The following is a 20591-nucleotide window of genomic DNA, read 5'->3' on the forward strand; positions in this document are numbered from 1 at the left end:
CCCACTTACAAGCCTAGGTAACTGTGTCAACATTTTTCCAAGTAACTTCCTATCTAGATGAGGAGTTAGATTTAGCCTGGGTTACTCTGGCCTCTGCTGAGACCTGGCATCAGAATGTCAGACAGGAGAGGGGGGTTGCAGAGGTGCAAGATACCCAGAGTTCAGCACTGCTCTGCAGTCCCTAAAGTGGCTGCATTGGCTTGGGGCAGTGCATCCCCTCAGGAAATCTCTGACAGTGAGACCCTGACAGCGACTTAAAGCTGCCATCCCACAGTAGGTGCCAATAATTTGTATCTTAAGGTCAAACCCTCTTGGGGCACACTGCCTTCATTGGCAAGGTGCATCGAGCAGGCCTGAATTTTGTCCATAGCTTCAATAGCCAAAATCCCTGAGAAGACTACAACAGTTACTCCAGGACTATTAAATATGGTGTTTGAAATGTTAAGCCCGAACAAAGAATTAAACCAGAGTGCTATTGTACTGTAAAAGAAATAGAGGGTAGCATTGTATAGTATAGTCGAAGCAATCATAACCAGGATACTTCTCAACCTCTGTTTACATACCTGCCAAGCTTCAGAAAGAAAATCATTATGAATCATTGATTTCCATGACAACCTAATGAAAAATAAACAAGAGATACAATAAAGAAGTATGTTTGAAAGTATCTAATGTGTAGTGCCAATTATAGAACCAAGGCATTCTTGGCTTGAATGAAAGCTACCATCCTGTTATCACTCCGAAGTTTATATTGAGGAATGCTGAGGGGAAATACATCTACAGCTTTGACAAAAGAATTATCTCTGACAAGTGACTTGAGTGAGGCTTGTTGTGGTTTGAAATGCTAAACTATTTCTCTTTGGGAGTCTTCCAGGCTCCCAAATGGATTTAGCTCCCCATGCACCATTCAGATGGTGTCTCCAGGGGGTGATCCTAGCACAATTCATTTTATTTCTACCATCTGCTTTCCCTTCATCCCTAGAAGAGTAGTTGTTCTCACTGGAATGGAAGGTGGACTTTCAATAGTGTCCAGTGCATTCTGGGACAGACACCCCATCTTGTTTATCTTTTTAAAGTAGCAAAGCAACAAAATGTTGCAGGGGGCTAGAGACTCCCACACTTCCTCAGAGCAGGTGTATCGATACCCTGACTGACCCATAAGATGACAACATCTGAGTAGACTGGGTGGAGAGAAGATTGGGACACGTCAATTTAACGCATGGTGAGATAAAACAAAACACAAGAATTTAACTGCAGAATTTAGTTTCAATGTGCTGCCTGCTTATAGACAGTATAAAGCTTTATGGGACCAGACTGTTACCAGGTTCTGTTAAGGATGGAGTTTCATAGGGCAAAACTTATTTTGGGATGGATACATTACAAGCCAGAATATTCAAATGGAGATACCTACAATCCTGTAGCTTGGGAGTGTTCAGATCCACAGTTCTGATTTATACCATTATGGATATAGGGTCCATGTGTAAACTCTGAATCTGGATCTGAGTTCAGAATTCTGAACTCAAGCTTTCCCCCCAAAGATGTTTAGATCTTAAGTTTTGGTTTGAGTCCATATCCAGTGTGGAAACTTGCCACGGACAGCCCGAGTCTCAAATGGATAACGATAAAAGCTTCATAATCTACCCTTCTAATGTATTATGGTTGACAGCAGAAGCAAACCAACTGGTTAAAAATCACAAGTCATATCAATAACCTATAGCAGAACTAAAACAGCTCAAAATATTAAACCATTATTAATTAATCTTTCTTTTCCCCTTAGAAATGAAGGCATTCAAAGTTAAGATTAAGCAACAAATGAACCTTGTTCAACCCACCACATTTCCCCCGCCCCCCAACTGAATTGTCCCACATCATTATGCCAGGTTTAGAAATGTTATTTATTCCAGTAGCTAACATGCAATGTGAGTCCATGATAAATTTAGGGGAACCCATACATTGCTACTTTGTATGTACTTGCCATATGTCCAGCTCTGATACAAAATGTTAAAATAATGAACTGCTCACTGCTCTTCTAAAGTTCTCCTGCAAAGTATACACAGGAAATAAGATCTGTGATTCAGGAAGCAAGACATATGTTAATTCTCATACAATGGAGAAATCAATATTAAAATCCGGACGGCACTGCTTCTGAAGCTCTGTTCTAGAGATAGCAAAATATTGACTTACCAATCTCAGCCTGGAGCACAAACCTCAAAGACCATTTGAACTTTAATACACATATAATGCAGTTGCAGCTTACACTGACTAGCTCAGAATTTATAAAAGCTTTGCCATACGGTGACCTTGATTTGAACTTTGGGAGAATATTCAATTAAGTTGGAAGCTCCTTGGGGCCAGACCTTGTCTTATCTTCTGTCTGTGAAGTGTCATGAGCACTTATGGCATTGTATAAATAACAATAGTATCAGAAGTAGAGATGAGCTCAACTGCAAGATGTTAGTGCCACAAAAAACAAAGAAACTGTTAAGAGGTGTCAGCAGATCAGACAGTTAGAAGGTGAGTTGTTCAAACTCCTGCTGTGTTCCTATCTACTCTCCTTCCTGTGGAAACTACAGTCCCCACTGTCCCAAAAGTACACCTTCCTTTTTACCACCCTGCCCCCACCACCCACATATTTTACCTAAAAGTGACATGACTGAATTGACTGATTTTGTTGTGCACATTTCTGGAAATTCTGCTGTTTAGAACTAATGCTTACAGTGAGAGATGCAGCAACATGACAGTTCTTAAATGTCATAGTCACCATGGTCCCATTATGCCTCTGGCATTTAGGGCAGTGAAGCAGCTCCTCCACTCCTGTCTGTTTCTGGCAAGTCTTTCAGTGGTTCCCCATCTGTACCCCAGGTTTTTCAACTTGGTTTCCACCGCTCTTTGCCATGTTGTTTTCGGGCAGCCTCATTTTCGCTTGCCTTTAGGTGTCCATCTTATTACTACTCTGGTGATGGAATCAGTTTTCATCCGAAGCACATGGCCAATCCATCTCCAATGCCTCCTGACAATGATGGTGTGTGTATCTTCTTGGCTGCACTGTGTCAATAGATCTTGGTTTGAGATTGTTCTGGGCCAAAAGATACGGAGGAGTTTTCTGAGGCAGATTGTATGGAATGAAGACAGTTTGGACATGTCACACTTTCTCACTCCCCAGCATTCTGCATCAGAAAGTACTGTTGAAAGTATGCAGTTCTGATAAATCTTGAGTTTGGTTTTTGTTTTGTATGTTGATGATTTCCATAGCATATTTAAGATCCTGAAGGTGTTCCTGGCTTTACTGATTTTTTTCCAGATGTCCTGGCTTGTTCCACCATCCTGGATGATGGCGTTGCCCCAGTATGTGAATGTTTCTATATTGGTGAGAACATAATCCTCTATCTGTACTGCTGATGGTGAAGTAATATTACAGAATATCCATGTTATTGTGGTTGATTTTCAGTCCAATTTGCTGGCTGAATGCATTGCGTCAAGTTGTTTTTTCTTGTATTTAGTGTTGGGTATGTGATAGGAGAGCGACATCATCTGCAAAGTCCAGGTCTTCAAGGGATGAGAAGAGAGTGTCCATTTAATGCCTCCTGGCATGTCTTCTCTTGTACACAGTCAATGGCAATGTTGAAGAGGATTGCAGACATGACACACCCCTGATGTACTCCTGTTTTGACTTCAAAACGGAGCTTATGGTGATCAGCACTGCATATAAAGTTGAAATACAAGCTTTTGGATTATGTTGATTATATGGAAAGGGATTCCATATCCCGCAGAATGTGTCATAGGCTGGTCCTGTGAATGTTATCGAAAATCTTCTCAACGTCTATGAAATTTATTTAGAGTTGCCATTGCCATTCTAAGCATTGTTCTATTATGTTTTGTAGAGGGAAGATCTGGTCTGTATATCCACATCCTTTCCGAAAACCAGCTTGCTCTTTTCTGAGAATGCTATCGACTGCCTTTGATATATGCTGGGCTATGATCTTACACAATACTTTGCTTGTGTAAGTGTGATACCACACCAGTTATTACAATCACTGAGAGTTCCTTTCTTTGGTATCTTCACTATAACCCCATTGGTTCACTCATCTGGCACTTTTTCCTCTTCCCAGACTGATGTAAATAGAGGGGCCAGGATAGATGCTGCTAATTTAGGATTTACCTTGAACAATTCTGCTTTCAAGTTATCCTTGCCAGGAGCTTTCCCATCTTTTAAGGATCTAATGGCTTAAATGATCTTGTCAAGGTTCCTCCCCCACTCTGAACTCTAGGGTACAGATGTGGGGACCTGCATGAAAAACCTCCTAAGCTTATCTTTACCAGCTTAGGTCAAAACTTCCCCAAGGTACAAAATATTACACCCATTGTCCTTGGACTGGCCGCTACCACCAAACTAATACAGGTTACTGGGGAAGAGCTGTTTGGACGCGTCCTTCCCCCCAAAATACTTCCCAAAACCTTGCACCCCACTTCCTGGACAAGGTTTGGTAAAAAGCCTCACCAATTTGCCTAGGTGACTACAGACCCAGACCCTTGGATCTTAAGAACAATGAACAATCCTCCCAACACTTGCACCCCCCCTTTCCTGGGAAATGTTGGATAAAAAGCCTCACCAATTTGCATAGGTGACCACAGACCCAAACCCTTGGATCTGAGAACAATGAAGAAGCATTCAGTTTTTTACAAGAAAACTTTTAATAAAAAATAGAAGTAAATAGAAATAAAGAAATCCCCCCCTGTAAAATCAGGATGGTAGATATCTTACAGGGTAATTAGATTCAAAAACAGAGAACCCCTCTAGGCAAAACCTTAAGTTACAAAAAAGATACACAGACAGAAATAGTTATTCTATTCAGCACAATTCTTTTCTCAGCCATTTAAAGAAATCATAATCTAACACATACCTAGCTAGATTACTTACTAAAAGTTCTAAGACTCCATTCCTGTTCTGTCCCCGGCCAAGACGACTACAGACAGACACAGACCCTTTGTTTCTCTCCCTCCTCCCAGCTTTTGAAAGTATCTTGTCTCCTCATTGGTCATTTTGGTCAGGTGCCAGCGAGGTTACCTTTAGCTTCTTAACCCTTTACAGGTGAGAGGAGCTTTCCCCTGGCCAGGAGGGATTTCAAAGGGGTTTACCCTTCCCTTTATATTTATGACACGCCCCCCAAATCTCAGCTAGGGTGAAACACTGGCTGGGATTTCTTCCTAGAGCTCTAGGAAAACAGAGTTAATAAGACACATGCATCTCTAAATATACTACCAAGTACATAAAGACTAACAATATTTGCCACATCTCAAGGACGATTTTAACCAGTTGATTCTGGGAAACTTTCATGGGAGAGTGCATCAGCCACTTTGTTAGAAGCTCCTGAGATGTGTTGGATGTCGAAATCAAAATCTTGGAGAGCTAAACTCCACTGAAGAAGTTTTTTTGTTAGTTTCTTTGACGGTGTGAAGCCACTTTAGTGCAGCATGGTCGGTTTGCAGGTGGAAACGCCGTCCCCAAACATATGGGTGTAGCTTTTCCAGAGCGTAGACAATGGCATAACATTCTTTTTCAGTGACTGACCAGTTGCTTTCCCTCTCAGACAGTTTTTTGCTGAGAAACACTACAGGGTGGAATTCTTGATCAGGTCCTTTCTGCATTAAAACTGCTCCCACACCACGCTCGGATGCATCTGTGGTTACTAGGAACGGTTTGTCAAAGTCTGGGGCCCTTAGGACAGGGTCAGACATGAGTGTCGCTTTAAGCTTGTTAAAGGCCTTCTGACACTTTCCGGTCCACTGAACAGCATTTGGCTGTTTCTTTTTGGTTAGGTCTGTCAGTGGGGCAGCGATTTGGCTGTAGTGCGGTACAAATCGTCTGTAATAACCGGCCAAGCCTAAGAAGGATTGAACCTGTTTTTGACTTTGGGACAGGCCACTTTTGGATAGCATCCACTTTGGCCTGTAGGGGGCTGATAGTTCCTTGACCCACCTGGTGTCCAAGGTAAGTCACTCTGTTTAGGCCTATTTGACACTTCTTAGCCTTAACAGTTAGTCCTGCCTCCCTTATGCGCTCAAGGACTTTTTGTAGATGTTCCAGGTGGTCTGCCCAGGAATCCGAAAATATGGCCACATCGTCAAGGTAGGCGACTGCATATTCTCCTAATCCCGCTAGGAGACCATCTACAAGTCTTTGGAAAGTGGCGGGTGCATTTCGCAGCCCGAAAGGGAGTACATTAAATTCATACAGCCCGAGATGTGTGATGAAGGCTGACCTTTCCTTGGCAGATTCATCTAGCGGTACCTGCCAGTACCCCTTGGTTAAGTCCAAGGTAGAGATGAACTGGGCCCGTCCCAGTTTCTCTAATAGTTCATCAGTGCGTGGCATTGGATAGTTGTCTGGGCGAGTTACAGCATTTAGCTTACGGTAGTCCACGCAAAAACGTATTTCCCCATCTGGTTTGGGAACTAGACCCACTGGAGATGCCCATGCACTTTCAGAGGGGTGGATTACACCCATCTGTAAAATATCCTGGATCTCCCGTTCTATAGCAGTTTTAGCTTGAGGAGACACCCGGTAAGGGTGGACCCTAATTGGGTGAGCATTACCTGTGTCAATGGAGTGGTATGCCCGTTCAGTCAGTCCTGGGGTGGCTGAGAACGTTGGCGCGTAGCTAGTGCACAGCTCCTGGATCTGCTGTCGCTGCATACGCCCAAGGGTCATGGAGAGGTTCACCTCTTCCACACCACCAGCACATTTCCCTTTGTAATAGACACCTTCAGGCCACTCAGCGTCGTCTCCTCCCTGGGCTGTAAACTGACAAACCTTTAATTCTCTGGAATAAAAGGGCTTTAGAGAATTAATATGATACACCTTAGGCTTTCGGTTGGAGGTGGGGAATGCTATGAGATAATTAACAGCTCCCAGGCGCTCCTGGACCACGAATGGCCCTTCCCACGATGCTTCCATTTTATGGGCCTGGAGCGCCTTTAAGACCATGACCTGGTCTCCTACTTTGAAGGAACGCTCTCTGGCATGTTTATCATACCAGGCTTTTTGCTCTTTTTGAGCATCCTGTAAGTTTTCTCTAGCAAGGGCTAAAGAGGTTCGGAGGGTGTTTTGTAGGTTGGTTACAAAGTCCAGAATGTTAGTTCCTGGAGAAGGTGTAAATCCCTCCCATTGCTGCTTCACCAACTGCAATGGCCCCTTAACCTCACGGCCATATACAAGTTCAAATGGGGAAAACCCTAAACTGGGATGTGGTACAGCTCTGTAGGCAAAGAGCAACTGCTGCAATACTAGGTCCCAATCATTGGAGTGCTCATTTACGAATTTACGTATCATGGCCCCCAAAGTTCCATTAAACTTCTCCACCATGCCATTTGTTTGATGATGGTAAGGAGTGGCAACCAAGTGATTTACCCCATGAGCTTCCCAAAGGTTTTTCATAGTTCCTGCCAGGAAATTAGTCCCTGCATCTGTGAGGATGTCGGAGGGCCAACCTACCCTGGCAAAAATGTCTGCTAGTGCCTGGCACACACTTTTAGCCCTGGTGTTGCTTAGAGCTACTGCTTCCGGCCATCGGGTGGCAAAATCCATGAAAGTCAGTATGTACTGCTTTCCTCTGGGTGTCTTTTTCGGAAAAGGACCCAGAATATCCACAGCTACTCGCTGAAATGGAACTTCAATGATGGGGAGTGGCTGGAGAGGAGCTTTGACCTGGTCTTGGGGTTTTCCCACTCTTTGGCACACCTCACAAGACTGGACATAGGTAGAAACATCCTTGCTCATTCCCTCCCAGTGGAATGACCCCCCGAAACGGTCTTTGGTCCTGTTCACCCCAGCATGGCCACTAGGGTGATCATGGGCTAAGCTCAAGAGCTTGGCCCGGTATTTAGTTGGAACTACCAACTGTCTCTGAGGATGCCAGTCTTCCTGGTGTCCCCCAGAAAGAGTTTCCTTGTATAAAAGTCCTCTTTCTACAACAAACCTGGATCGATTAGAAGAGCTGAGAGGCGGTGGGTTGCTCCGTGCCGCCGTCCACGCTCTCTGGAGGCTTTCATCTGCTTCCTGTTCGGTCTGGAACTGTTCCCTTGATGCTGGAGACATCAGTTCCTCATTGGATTGGGGACATAGGCTTGTTCCCTCTGGAAGCGATATAGGGGATGGAGCTGTTTCTGTTGACTGTGAACCGCTCTCCGCTGGTGCACTATGTTGGGATTCAGGATCCGGCTGAGCCTCTTGTGTAGGGTTATCGGCTGCTGCCGGTTCAGGTTCGGTGGGGCCCTCTGGTGTTGAGGTTGCAAGTACTGGATTCAGTGCTGGCACGGGGTCTGGTGTTGGTTGTTTGGCTGGTTCCGGTTCTGGGACTGGTTCCGTCTGGGTCTCTGGGACTGGATCCACTACTGCTGTTGCAGACATTGGCCTGGGGTCCGGGTCCATCACCTCTGACTGGGTCCTGATAGAAGTTTCCGGAACAGAGCTAGGCCTCACGGCTTGTTTAGCCTGGCTGCGGGTGACCATTCCCACCCTCTTGGCCTGCTTCACATGATTGGCCGAGTCTTCCCCCAACAGCATGGGGATGGGATAATCATCATAGACTGCAAAAGTCCACATTCCTGACCAGCCCTTGTACTGGACAGGCAACTTGGCTGTAGGCAAATTGAAAGAGTTGGACTTGAAGGGTTGAATCGTCACTTGGATCTCTGGGTTGATTAAATTGGGGTCCACTAAGGAAGCATGGATAGCTGACACTTGTGCTCCGGTGTCCCTCCACGCGGTGACCTTCTTCCCCCCCACACTCACAGTTTCCCTCCGCTCCAAGGGTATCTGGGAGGTATCTGGGCCTGTGGACCTCTGGTGTGATTCCGGTGCAATGAACTGTAATCTGTTGGGGTTCTTGGGGCAGTTGGACTTTACATGCCCCAGCTCGTTACATTTAAAACATCGTCCAGCTGACGGGTCACTGGGGTGAGGTGGGTTGCTGGAGAACAGGGTGGTGGGACGATAAGGGGTCTGGAGGGTTCTTTGGGAGGTAGGTGGGGCTTTGGGCGGCCCCCGGTAATAGGGTGTGGTCTGGGGTGGTCCCTTCTGGTCTCCGCTCCAACTGCGACCAGTTTTCTTCTTCTCTGCCACCTCCACCCATCTGGCTCCAATCTCTCCTGCCTCGATAACAGTTTTGGGTTTCCCATCTAGGATGTATCTTTCTATTTCCTCAGGAACACCCTCTAAGAATTGTTCCATTTGCATTAGGAAGGGCAAATTTACTGGAGATTCAACACTTGCTCCTGATATCCAGGCATCCCAATGTTTTACAATGTGGTAGGCATGTCGGGTAAATGACATGTCTGGTTTCCACCTTAGGGCTCGGAACCTCCGACGAGACTGCTCGGGTGTTATCCCCATTCTGACTCTCGCCTTGGATTTAAACAGTTCATACTTGTTCATATGCTCTTTAGGCATTTCAGCTGCCACCTCAGCTAAGGGTCCACTGAGCTGCGGCCTCAGCTCTACCATGTATTGGTCAGTAGAGATGTTGTACCCAAGGCAGGCCCTTTCGAAGTTTTCTAAGAAGGCCTCAGTATCATCACCTGCCTTGTAGGTGGGGAACTTTCTGGGATGGGAAGTGGTACCTGGAGAAGGATTGCTAGGGTTTGTTGGTATATTCTGCTGGGCCTTTATCCTCTCCATCTCCTCCACATGCTTCCTTGCCTCCATTTCCCTCTTGTGGGCAGCCTCCTGTACCTCCTTCTCCAGCCGCATGAGTTCTATCTGTCTTTCATGTTCCCTTTGTTTTTCCTCAGCCTGAAATTTGGCTAATTCCAGCTGTAGTCGAGCCGAGGATTTGGCCATTCTAACCTCTCTGTTTTTAACTAACTTTACACCCGAGGTTTAGAAATAAACAAACAAAACTTGGCTGTAAAATTTTGCTGTGCTGGAATAGAATACCTATTCTCTGATAGTGATTGTCAGCCTACAGAAAAAGACAATTCCCTTGTCTCTGCTCTGGGCCCAAATTAAAGCAAAAAACCTCCAACTACTTGGAAACCTGCTTACCCAGCCCAAAGAAAAAAAAAATTCTTTTCAAACCTGTGCTCCTTGTAAAACAAAAAAAAAAAATCAAAATCCTAAAAAAAACCCTGCCACTTTTGTCTCCAGGCAAATGGGTAGAGCACACACCCCCTATTTACTTTTAGGAAGAAAAGAAAAAAAAAAACCTCTGGGTTGGAAGACTGTGAATTTCCCTGCAGGAGTTAAGTACCCTGCCTCCAGGCAAAGAAAACCTGCAATTCACAAGATAATCCCCTTTTGTCTCTGCTTGGCCACAAAGCAGAGAGAAACCAAGCTGCTTTCAGTTTCAAAGCTGCTTTCTGGACTTCCTAAAAATTCCTTTTTAAAATCTGTATTTCTAGTTCAAAAAATCTCAACTGGATCTCAAAATGATTTCAGGTTAATCCCACCACTGTGCCACCATGTCACGGTTCCTCCCCCACTCTGAACTCTAGGGTACAGATGTGGGGACCTGCATGAAAAACCTCCTAAGCTTATCTTTACCAGCTTAGGTCAAAACTTCCCCAAGGTACAAAATATTACACCCGTTGTCCTTGGACTGGCCGCTACCACCACCAAACTAATACTGGTTACTGGGGAAGAGCTGTTTGGACGCGTCCTTCCCCCCCAAAATATTTCCCAAAACCTTGCACCCCACTTCCTGGACAAGGTTTGGTAAAAAGCCTCACCAATTTGCATAGGTGACCACAGACCCAAACCCTTGGATCTGAGAACAATGAAAAAGCATTCAGTGTTTTACAAGAAGACTTTTAATAAAAAATAGAAGTAAATAGAAATAAAGAAATCCCCCCCTGTAAAATCAGGATGGTAGATATCTTACAGGGTAATTAGATTCAAAAACATAGAGAACCCCTCTAGGCAAAACCTTAAGTTACAAAAAAGATACACAGACAGAAATAGTTATTCTATTCAGCACAATTCTTTTCTCAGCCATTTAAAGAAATCATAATCTAACACATACCTAGCTAGATTACTTACTAAAAGTTCTAAGACTCCATTCCTGTTCTGTCCCTGGCCAAGACGACTACAGACAGACACAGACCCTTTGTTTCTCTCCCTCCTCCCAGCTTTTGAAAGTATCTTGTCTCCTCATTGGTCATTTTGGTCAGGTGCCAGCGAGGTTACCTTTAGCTTCTTAACCTTTTACAGGTGAGAGGAGCTTTCCCCTGGCCAGGAGGGATTTCAAAGGGGTTTACCCTTCCCTTTATATTTATGACAGATCTCTTCCTTAGTTGGGGTATCTGTGTTCATATCAAGACCTTCTTCTGCCTCTTGGGAGTCTGCTTCCTCTTTAGGTGGCTCCCTGTTCAGTAATTCTTTGAAATGCTTTTTCCAGCGCATTTCTTGTTCTTTTTCGGTTGTTAGTTGGTGGTCTTGATTGTCCCTGATGAGAGTGTTTGTTGCTGTCTGCGGTTTACCACTGACAAGCCATATCATTTTGTAGACAGTTCCTTGTTCACCACGAGCAGCTACATCCTCTGCTTGTGTTGCCAGATTATCAATATAATATCATTTGTCTGCTCTCACAAGGCATTTGACCTCCTGGTGTGCCTTGCTATATTGCTTGCGGTATTTGTCCTTTAGCTTCTGGGATTTTGTCTCTAAAACTTTTTTCTTCAGGACTTGTCTGGTTTCTATGGCCTTCCATGTGCTGGGTGTAATCCACTCCTTCCTTCTCTTCTGCCTGTAGCCTAGACAGGCTTCACTGCTGTTTATAAATTGCTGTTACTTTGTCCCACTTCTTGTTGATCTCCTCTTCATCAAGGTCTGCAAGTGCTTGAAACCTATTCTTTAATTGCAGAATGAAGGCTGTCAAGGTTCCTCCCCCACTCTGAACTCTAGGGTACCGATGTGGGGACCTGCATGAAAAACCTCCTAAGCTTATCTTTACCAGCTTAGGTCAAAACTTCCCCAAGGTACAAAATATTACCCCTGTTATCCTTGGACTGGCCGCTACCACCACCAAACTAATACTGATTACTGGGGAAGAGCTGCTGGACGCATCCTTCCCCCCAAGATACTTCCCAAAACCTTGCACCCCACTTCCTGGACAAGGTTTGGTAAAAAGCCTCACCAATTTGCTTAGTTGACTGCAGATCCAGACCCTTGGATCTTAAGAACAATGAACAATCCTCCCAACACTTGCACCCCCCCTTTCCTGGGAAATGTTGGATAAAAAGCCTCACCAATTTGCATAGGTGACCACAGACCCAAACCCTTGGATCTGAGAACAATGAAAAAGCATTCAGTGTTTTACAAGAAGACTTTTAATAAAAAATAGAAGTAAATAGAAATAAAGAAATCCCCCCTGTAAAATCAGGATGGTAGATATCTTACAGGGTAATTAGATTCAAAAACATAGAGAACCCCTCTAGGCAAAACCTTAAGTTACAAAAAAGATACACAGACAGAAATAGTTATTCTATTCAGCACAATTCTTTTCTCAGCCATTTAAAGAAATCATAATCTAACACATACCTAGCTAGATTACTTACTAAAAGTTCTAAGACTCCATTCCTGTTCTGTCCCTGGCCAAGACGACTACAGACAGACACAGACCCTTTGTTTCTCTCCCTCCTCCCAGCTTTTGAAAGTATCTTGTCTCCTCATTGGTCATTTTGGTCAGGTGCTAGCGAGGTTACCTTTAGCTTCTTAACCCTTTACAGGTGAGAGGAGCTTTCCCCTGGCCAGGAGGGATTTCAAAGGGGTTTACCCTTCCCTTTATATTTATGACAAAGGCTCTCTTTATTTCAGGGGACTTTAGCTTGTCAATGTCATAATGTGTATGTGCCTTGTTTGGTGGACCCATACTTCTCAGTTTTAGCTTGATGATGGCTGTCACAAGGTGGTGATGGCTGCTAACATCTGCATCCCTTCTCACTTTCACATCTGTCAGTGAGCGTCGCCACTTGCCATTGATCATGATATGGTCAATCTGGTTCTTATCTCTGCCATTTGGAGAACACCATGTCAGTTTGTGAATTTCACGATGTTGAAGTAGCACTGAAACAGAATGATATTATTATGTTTCCCTTTCAGTTTGGCTCTCATAAGTCTGCTGCTGATGGACTTCCATTAAAGCAGGGAATGCTTCACTCCCTTCTTCAAAAGGATGGGAACACCCTTATGATGTAGTCCATCATCCCATCCAGAAAACAGCAAAGTTTCTCCCAAGGCTGTTGTTTATCTTCCATCTGCTCTCGCTGACACCCAGGATGTGTGAACTGTAGTGTTTCATCTCTGCTGTAACTTGAGCTAGCTTCCCTGTTTTGTAAATTATCTGTACATTTGAAAAAACAAGTTTGGTTTTTGTCTTGGTGTTGAGCATTTCAGTCTTCATGCCAGTGGCTTCTTTTTGGCTTTCACCACTGGCAGTCACACGGGTCATTGACTCCTGTAGGCCATCACATGCAGTAATGGTCAATTTCTCCATTGCTGTTTCCGTAACATAGTTTGGTTTTTACGGGACAGGGTTGTTAGCCCTGTGCCTAACCCCCAACCTGGAGGACCAGAGTGTCTGTTTTGTCTTGCCCCTCCCTCACAGACCAATCCAGCATAGCTGAACCTACCAGGAGCAAAAAAACCCTGCCAACACAGTCTGAGGATCATTAGAGCACGCAAGATGTCCTGCCATGACAAGACACGGACACCAGAGGACAGGTTCTTAAATGTGTCCAAGAATAAATCAGTCTTGAAGGGTTGCTTTGGGCAGCTGTGAAGGTTGGATTATAAAATGGAGCTGGGGAATAATTTGTAGCTAATAATGCAGTCAAAAATTTCACTTTGCCCCGCTTCTCCCAGTGGCGGAATGGCTGCAAGCAAATCATTACTTGAGCAAATTAATTTGTTATTTAATTTTAGTCAAATCATTTTAGCAGGTTTTAATACTCCATAGTTTGATCATAAACAGTTTACTCTACTTGCAATTTAAATTATTAATTTATCAGTTAAGGGTCATTGGTCATATAAATCCCAAAGTATTATTTCTCTTCTCTGATTGGATGAGAATAATTCAGGAAGAGGTAGGAGGTAAAGGAAAAGATTTAAAAATCCCTGGTTTATGAACCACACCTATCAAAATCAGACCACTATAGATTACATTGGCTGGGTGTAGAGCTCAAAATCAATATTCTTTTGTCAGCTATTGTACAGAAAAAAACTCTACTGATATAATTATCTATATAGTGGTATAACTACATGTACACTTTGGTGGGGGAGGGGTTGTACTACTTCAACTATATCTGTTTCTAAACTCATATATTTAAAGCAACAAAAAGTGTGTGTGGGCAGGTCTACAGACACAAAAGGCTAAATTCATTCTGGTATAACCCTAATGACATCACTGAAATTACCCCACAGATGAATTTGTCCCAAAGAATTTGCACATACACAATAGTGCTTGGGATGGCCCAGTCTGACCCTGCCTGGCTCATGTCCTCTAACGAGATATCTTGAGAACTTTTCCCCTTGTTTTGTGAAGCAGTCTCCTATTCCAACTAGGATATGCGATTTGCAGAGTGAGTACTCAGATGTGTACCCATAATAATCTGTTTCTGACTTTGGATTTGTAAAAAACTCAATAACTCAAATATTAGCAGAAAACAAACACAAAAAGAGCACAAGCAAGGAAAGCTCATGGAATTTTTTGAAGATTTATCCAACTCTAGTTATTTGGTTCCTTTATGATCACTCATCTCTAACTGTAGATGCTGGACATGAATGCAAACAAAACAGATTTTACCAATAGCAATAAAATTCTTCTGTACTGGAGACTTTTATGCCTCACTCCTAAAGTTCTCACTCCCATAGACACTGAGACTCTCCACTTGTTATGCCTACACAGCATTAAAACTTTAACTTCCCTCCACAGAAATTTTCCTCACTCTCCCATGCACATTATCTGCCTCCGGACCTGCCCCTAGACCCTCCCACTGCTGTCACATTAAGGTGGCGCCTGCTTCTCTCTGCTCCAACCCCCCAGTTCCATTACTGATCCCTTCCCTCAACATCTCACTGCCCTAACTCCTGCTTCTCAACCATGCAATCCTGACTGCCCCCAGTCTGAGAGCTCCATGTCTGGAACAGGTGGAGTTCAGTAGAGTTCTCACTGTTTGTATCCTGACTGGTTTCTTGATTCCTTACAGTTCTGCCTATACTGTACATGGAACAGTTCTCAGAGAGACATTCATTGTGTACAAATCCTCACAAGAGCTGGAAATGCATTGACACTGATCACAACAGATCTGGTAGTCATTAAAGAGATGATGCGACAAACTATGTCAACACCACTCCAAACTGCAAACTCATGCACCTCATACATGTCAGCTACTGCTACCTGATAGAATAGGGATTACACTTGGCTAAATGATGACTAAGGGTATAAACACCCAGGAGAAAGTGAATGATTTAGCCTGAAAGATTAGGGTATAACTAGGAGTACTGGGACTAAATCGAGATGGCAAATTTAGGTTTAATATTAATGAACAAGCCTTTTAGGGAAAAGGCAACTGCTCCCTAACTTGGGACTTTTAAACTAAACCAGATAAAAATCACTAGAAAATGTATTGTAAAGAACAATCCTGCATAGGCAGAGGAAAAGTTCTGCATGGCACCTGTTATTCATGAAAAGGCCCTAATAGCAGGTAGAGTGAGGGAAAAATCCAGGTACCCCATTCCAGTCCTACTGGCTCACTTCAAGCCCTGACTGAAAGACCAAGGACCTGATTAGATAATGAACTACAATTCGTGTTCTCATTTGAACTCACGTAATGTGGGTGCAAAGCAAGCACAATGTGCTACCATATTTTACACTCACTTTGCACTAGTGTAAATTAGTATATAAGGTGCAGAACAACCAATTTAGACACCAGATTCCCAGAGACTAATCTAAAATATATATCTCATGATTTTGGACAATATTTTCAAAAAAACTTTACATATTACAAATACATGAAGTATGTTGACTCAGTGTCCAGCAGAAGAGTTAAATCAGTGAATCTTTTCACAAAATATAGCAATAAAAAATTGAGCATTCGGAACTAAAATGTGTAATGTTCACAAACAATTGGAAGAAAGCTGTACCTTTGTTTCTTAGAGCTGAAATTTGAATTTTCAAAAGATGATGCCAAATTATTCTTCAGATTTTTTCAAATTTATTCCTTGGACCTGACTTTCCTGTCACTTATGCTAGCATAAATTAGTCGAGTTACTTACTCCACAGTCAAACTGGTGTAAGTGAAAGGAGAATCAGGTTCTTTGTTAGCAGATACAAAGCATATATAAAAGCTCATGTTCCTATTCAGCTACTGCTTCAGAGAAGGCTGCACAGTGAAGGTCAGAAATAGTTCTCTTCTGAAATGGATTTCAGAAATGAAATTTCACATGGTAGAAAATGAAAGAAAGATGCATTATGGTAAGCATACCACTTGTGGCCAAACCAAGCCCCCATTTGGAGTTTGACCATCTGTGGTAAGATTGTAGATTTGAAGCAAAGCACATTTTGGAACATGGAAAAAAGCCCATAAAACATCAATTAGACATTTTGGCCCACAGTATATTTCCTTTAAATTAATTTTCAGAGAGTGGCATGTGTGGTTTTGACAGTAGGATTTTGCCCATATGGTTTAACATTTGGGTATCTCAAAGAGCTTTGAAAATTTAAACTATTGGTTAATTCTTCAGCAATCTTGTCTCTCCTTCTGACTTGACCTTTATATTTGAGGATTGAGATATCTGAATTTCTAGTAGCTTGAAAAGATTCAAGACACCCTAAGCAAGCAATCCACATCTCTCTGCAGATACCGTATATATATTAACCTTATGTTTACATTATAACTGTGTGATAGCACAGGTCTTTTTACTCACAAACTTTAGATAAACCATCTCTCTCTGTGTGTTTAGAACAGAGAGGAAACCCAAACTGGAACATCCATTGTGACCTTAACTCCTACATAGCACCCACCCCCAACTTTGGTTTTCAGATGAGAAATGACTGACAATATTTTGCTCAACCAAGATCTAGCCTGCTAAGCCCATATTTACTTTGTAATACTATATCCTATAGTATTATTACATCAGCACACAATTTTAGCTGCAATACTATTTTCAAAAAAATGTGACATACTGGAGGCTAGGACTCTAGCTTTTTAAACTAAATAATTTCTCATCAAGCAGAAAATATTTAAGTTTAAACAAGACCTTATTCTTAAACTTCAGGATAAAATACTGCATTTCCTGGGTGCACATTTGGCCATTAAGCAAAGGATAATTGTTTACTACTAGAAGTAAAATCTGAACTAGCTGTTGCAGAAATAGGTAACAGTCCTAAGGAAAATACTTAGTTTACTCATAAGCAACTCAAATTATAAACAAATATCCATCCATATGTTATGAAGATCAAAAAACCTGGCAAGGAATGAGAATTTAGATTCAATCTTCTAACATATTATAATAAATGGAAAAGTATATCTTAAAAATGATCACCACTACTGTGCCATGCAGCCCCCCCTTAAACAGACCTGTGTTCAGAGGTCCTGAAATTACCACGAATTAGTTCATTGCAACTCTACTAATGTGACAGAAAGTGCACTGTTTCTTCTTTTTTTCTGACGTTCTCTTTCCTTGGTAAGAGCAAAACCCCAGCAGACAGAGCAAGAACCGTAAAAAGAAAGATGTGTCTGAAGGCTCCACAGAAGGATTATTATAATATTGCTTTCTTGTTGCTATGTTGCAGTTAATAAGTGGCACAAACTTGAGACGGGAGAACTAATTAAATTCTCAGTGATAAAATTCAAATTCAGCCTTACTGTGGGAATAGGCCAAGGTGTAATTGCTGTAATCTTTAAATGGCCTGTGAAAAGTGTGTTAAACCTATCCATTTTTATTTTATGTTTTTAGAAGTCAGAATTCTAAAGATTTAAACCAATAACATTCAATATTCAATTAAGAAACAGTTCTCTTTGATGGGTTGCATACTCTGCAAAGCAAACTGCTTCCATTTATAACTCTAGATGGCTTACTTTCAATAAAGATATATCAGTCCCCAAGAAGTTCACACTGCTGAACACTTTTTACTTGTTAACATTTAAAGGCTGCCAAGAACAAAAAACAACAGCGACAAGGTGGACAGAAAATATTAAATTGCAACATTTAAAATAACAAGGTGGCCAGAAATAATGTATTAACTCTGTAAGGTATAATAATAGTGGGGAAGGAGTCTTTCCCAGCTAGGCAAATCTGAACTGCACTTGACACACTGTACTTCTGGGAAACATTATGCAGACATACTATTAAGATGTCTCCTGTCACAGCACAGGATGATTGATAAAAATGATTCAGGGTCCAGACAGCCAGAGTACAGTGCACAAAAAGGGGGAGGGCAGGAACCCGTTTAGACTGACCTTTAACAGATAAATTGATGATGTCCTCATTAGCAGCCACCCTGCTGCTTGCCCTCAATAAAAGATAATGTCCTGCTGTTAACACTATTCCCATTTCTTTGATTTAACGCTACTATTACAGTGCAGATACTATTTAAATGGATTAAGGTTTAAATTAAGATAACATATTGTTGTGGTCTGCAATGTTTATCCCCAAACCAAACAACATCCTTTCATTGCATGTGGTTGGTAAGAGGCAAGCTACCGTGGCATCCATCAGGTGAAATTAATGGTAATGTTTCTACAGTGTGGTGTCTACCCATTCCCACACTATTTACCATTTTTCAATAACATTTCATAAGAGGTGAATTTTGGGTGAATTTTTTAAATGTATCTTTAAAATGTTATCTTCTGCCTAAGGAAAAAATATTTTCTGGTAGACAGTGTTATTGTTGGAATGCCACACTTTTAGTGCTCATAGTACCTTGTATAGTACTCATACTAGGGAGACTAACCTAATGAATCAGATTAACTTGCACATGTAACTAGAGAGTTACTTGATCTCATATTCCATTCCACTATTAGTATAAAAACTGACATTAGGAGTAACAATTCTTTCTTTCTGCAGTTTCAGTCTATGAACTGCTTCATCTGTGTTTCTGTTTGTTTATGAAGAATGATTTTTAACAAGGGAGTCTGAGAATTCAGGGTCTATCCTGAGATGTGCTTAACATTCAAAACTACTTCCTATGAGTCAATTTTTTACTTCCAGATAAAGGCTCTTTCTGCTGTAGAACAATGATATTTAGGGACCTAGCCCATTAATCACACTTATGTAGTTCTTTTAATTTACTTACGGGATGAACAATATCCTGGTTTCCATACCTACCTTTCTTTTGTTAAACTGTGGAAGTCTAAATGAACTGCTGTGATTGGTATGACCCTCGTTTAATTCTCTGAATCCTGAGGAAGTGTAGAGAATAAGACAAAATAATCACAGAAAGAAAAGGAAAACTTGCATGGCAAAAGAATGTGATAGCCTTATATTCCTCCAATGTTGTATACTCTTTCCACATATAAAAAACAAAACTCGTGCACAAACTGCTATGCATGGAGATATTTGAATAGGACATTTATATCACATGCAAACACACATATATGCATGTTTCTGAAAACTACTCTACTTGCTCAGAAGACTGGTTGCAGCTACTAATATAGTCACAAGAACTGTGACAAGTATGGTCAAAAACTCAGTCATCACCAGAATGAATTTCCAGTCTGGAGAGAGAGAACCAGGAGTCAGTCCAATTCAGATTCCTTTGCAAGATTATTTTCAGGTCAGTGAAATACTTCAGGAACATCAGTCGCAGAATGTGTGTGTCCAACAGAATGGGAAAGTTGGGTGCTTTCCTAACCTAGTAAGACCTACTGTTACGGAACCTCTGTGCATCATTACCTGGACTGCTGGGAGGAAGAAAGGAGAGATTTACTTGCATTGTCCCAAGACAGTCACAGGATGCATCCGATGAAGTGAGCTGTAGCTCATGAAAGCTTATGCTCAAATAAATTGGTTAGTCTCTAAGGTGCCACAAGTACTCCTTTTCTTTTTGCGAATACGGACTAACATGGCTGTTACTCTGAAACAGGGTGAAAATGTCTTTGGTACTCTCTCCCTGCCTACTGTAGCTGGAAGATAATTTATCAGGACTCTGCGACCACAGGATAGGGAGAGGAAATCCTCAGGTGGGAGGGAGAATAAGTTGTCAGCGGCTAAGGAGAGAGGAAGAGAAAGACTAAAAATCATTTCCCCCTCCCTCTTCTCATCTCCTCTGTGTTTTACTCCTGTCCTTTCTCCTTCTCCACCAGTCTCATCCCAAGCACACTAACCAGGATTTTATTCCAGTGATTCACTGTTTCATCCTAGATTTTTTTCAGAAAATATATATTCTTTATTTTTAGTTTAAATTAATATCTATTACTATTCTTCTAGGGAGGTGGGCAAACAGTGTAAGAAATGGCCTGAACAATCATCTTAAACTTTAATCTAATCCAAAATGAACCTTTTCAGTTTGAAAATTTTATGTTTTCTTCCCTATTATAATTCAGTAGAGCTATGTGAACAAACAACTTTTTGGTTTGCTGGTCAAATCGGGGGGGAA

Source organism: Lepidochelys olivacea, assembly GCF_965140295.1.
Source record: "Lepidochelys olivacea isolate rLepOli2 genome assembly, chromosome: 1".
NCBI classification, from domain to species: Eukaryota; Metazoa; Chordata; order Testudines; family Cheloniidae; genus Lepidochelys; species Lepidochelys olivacea.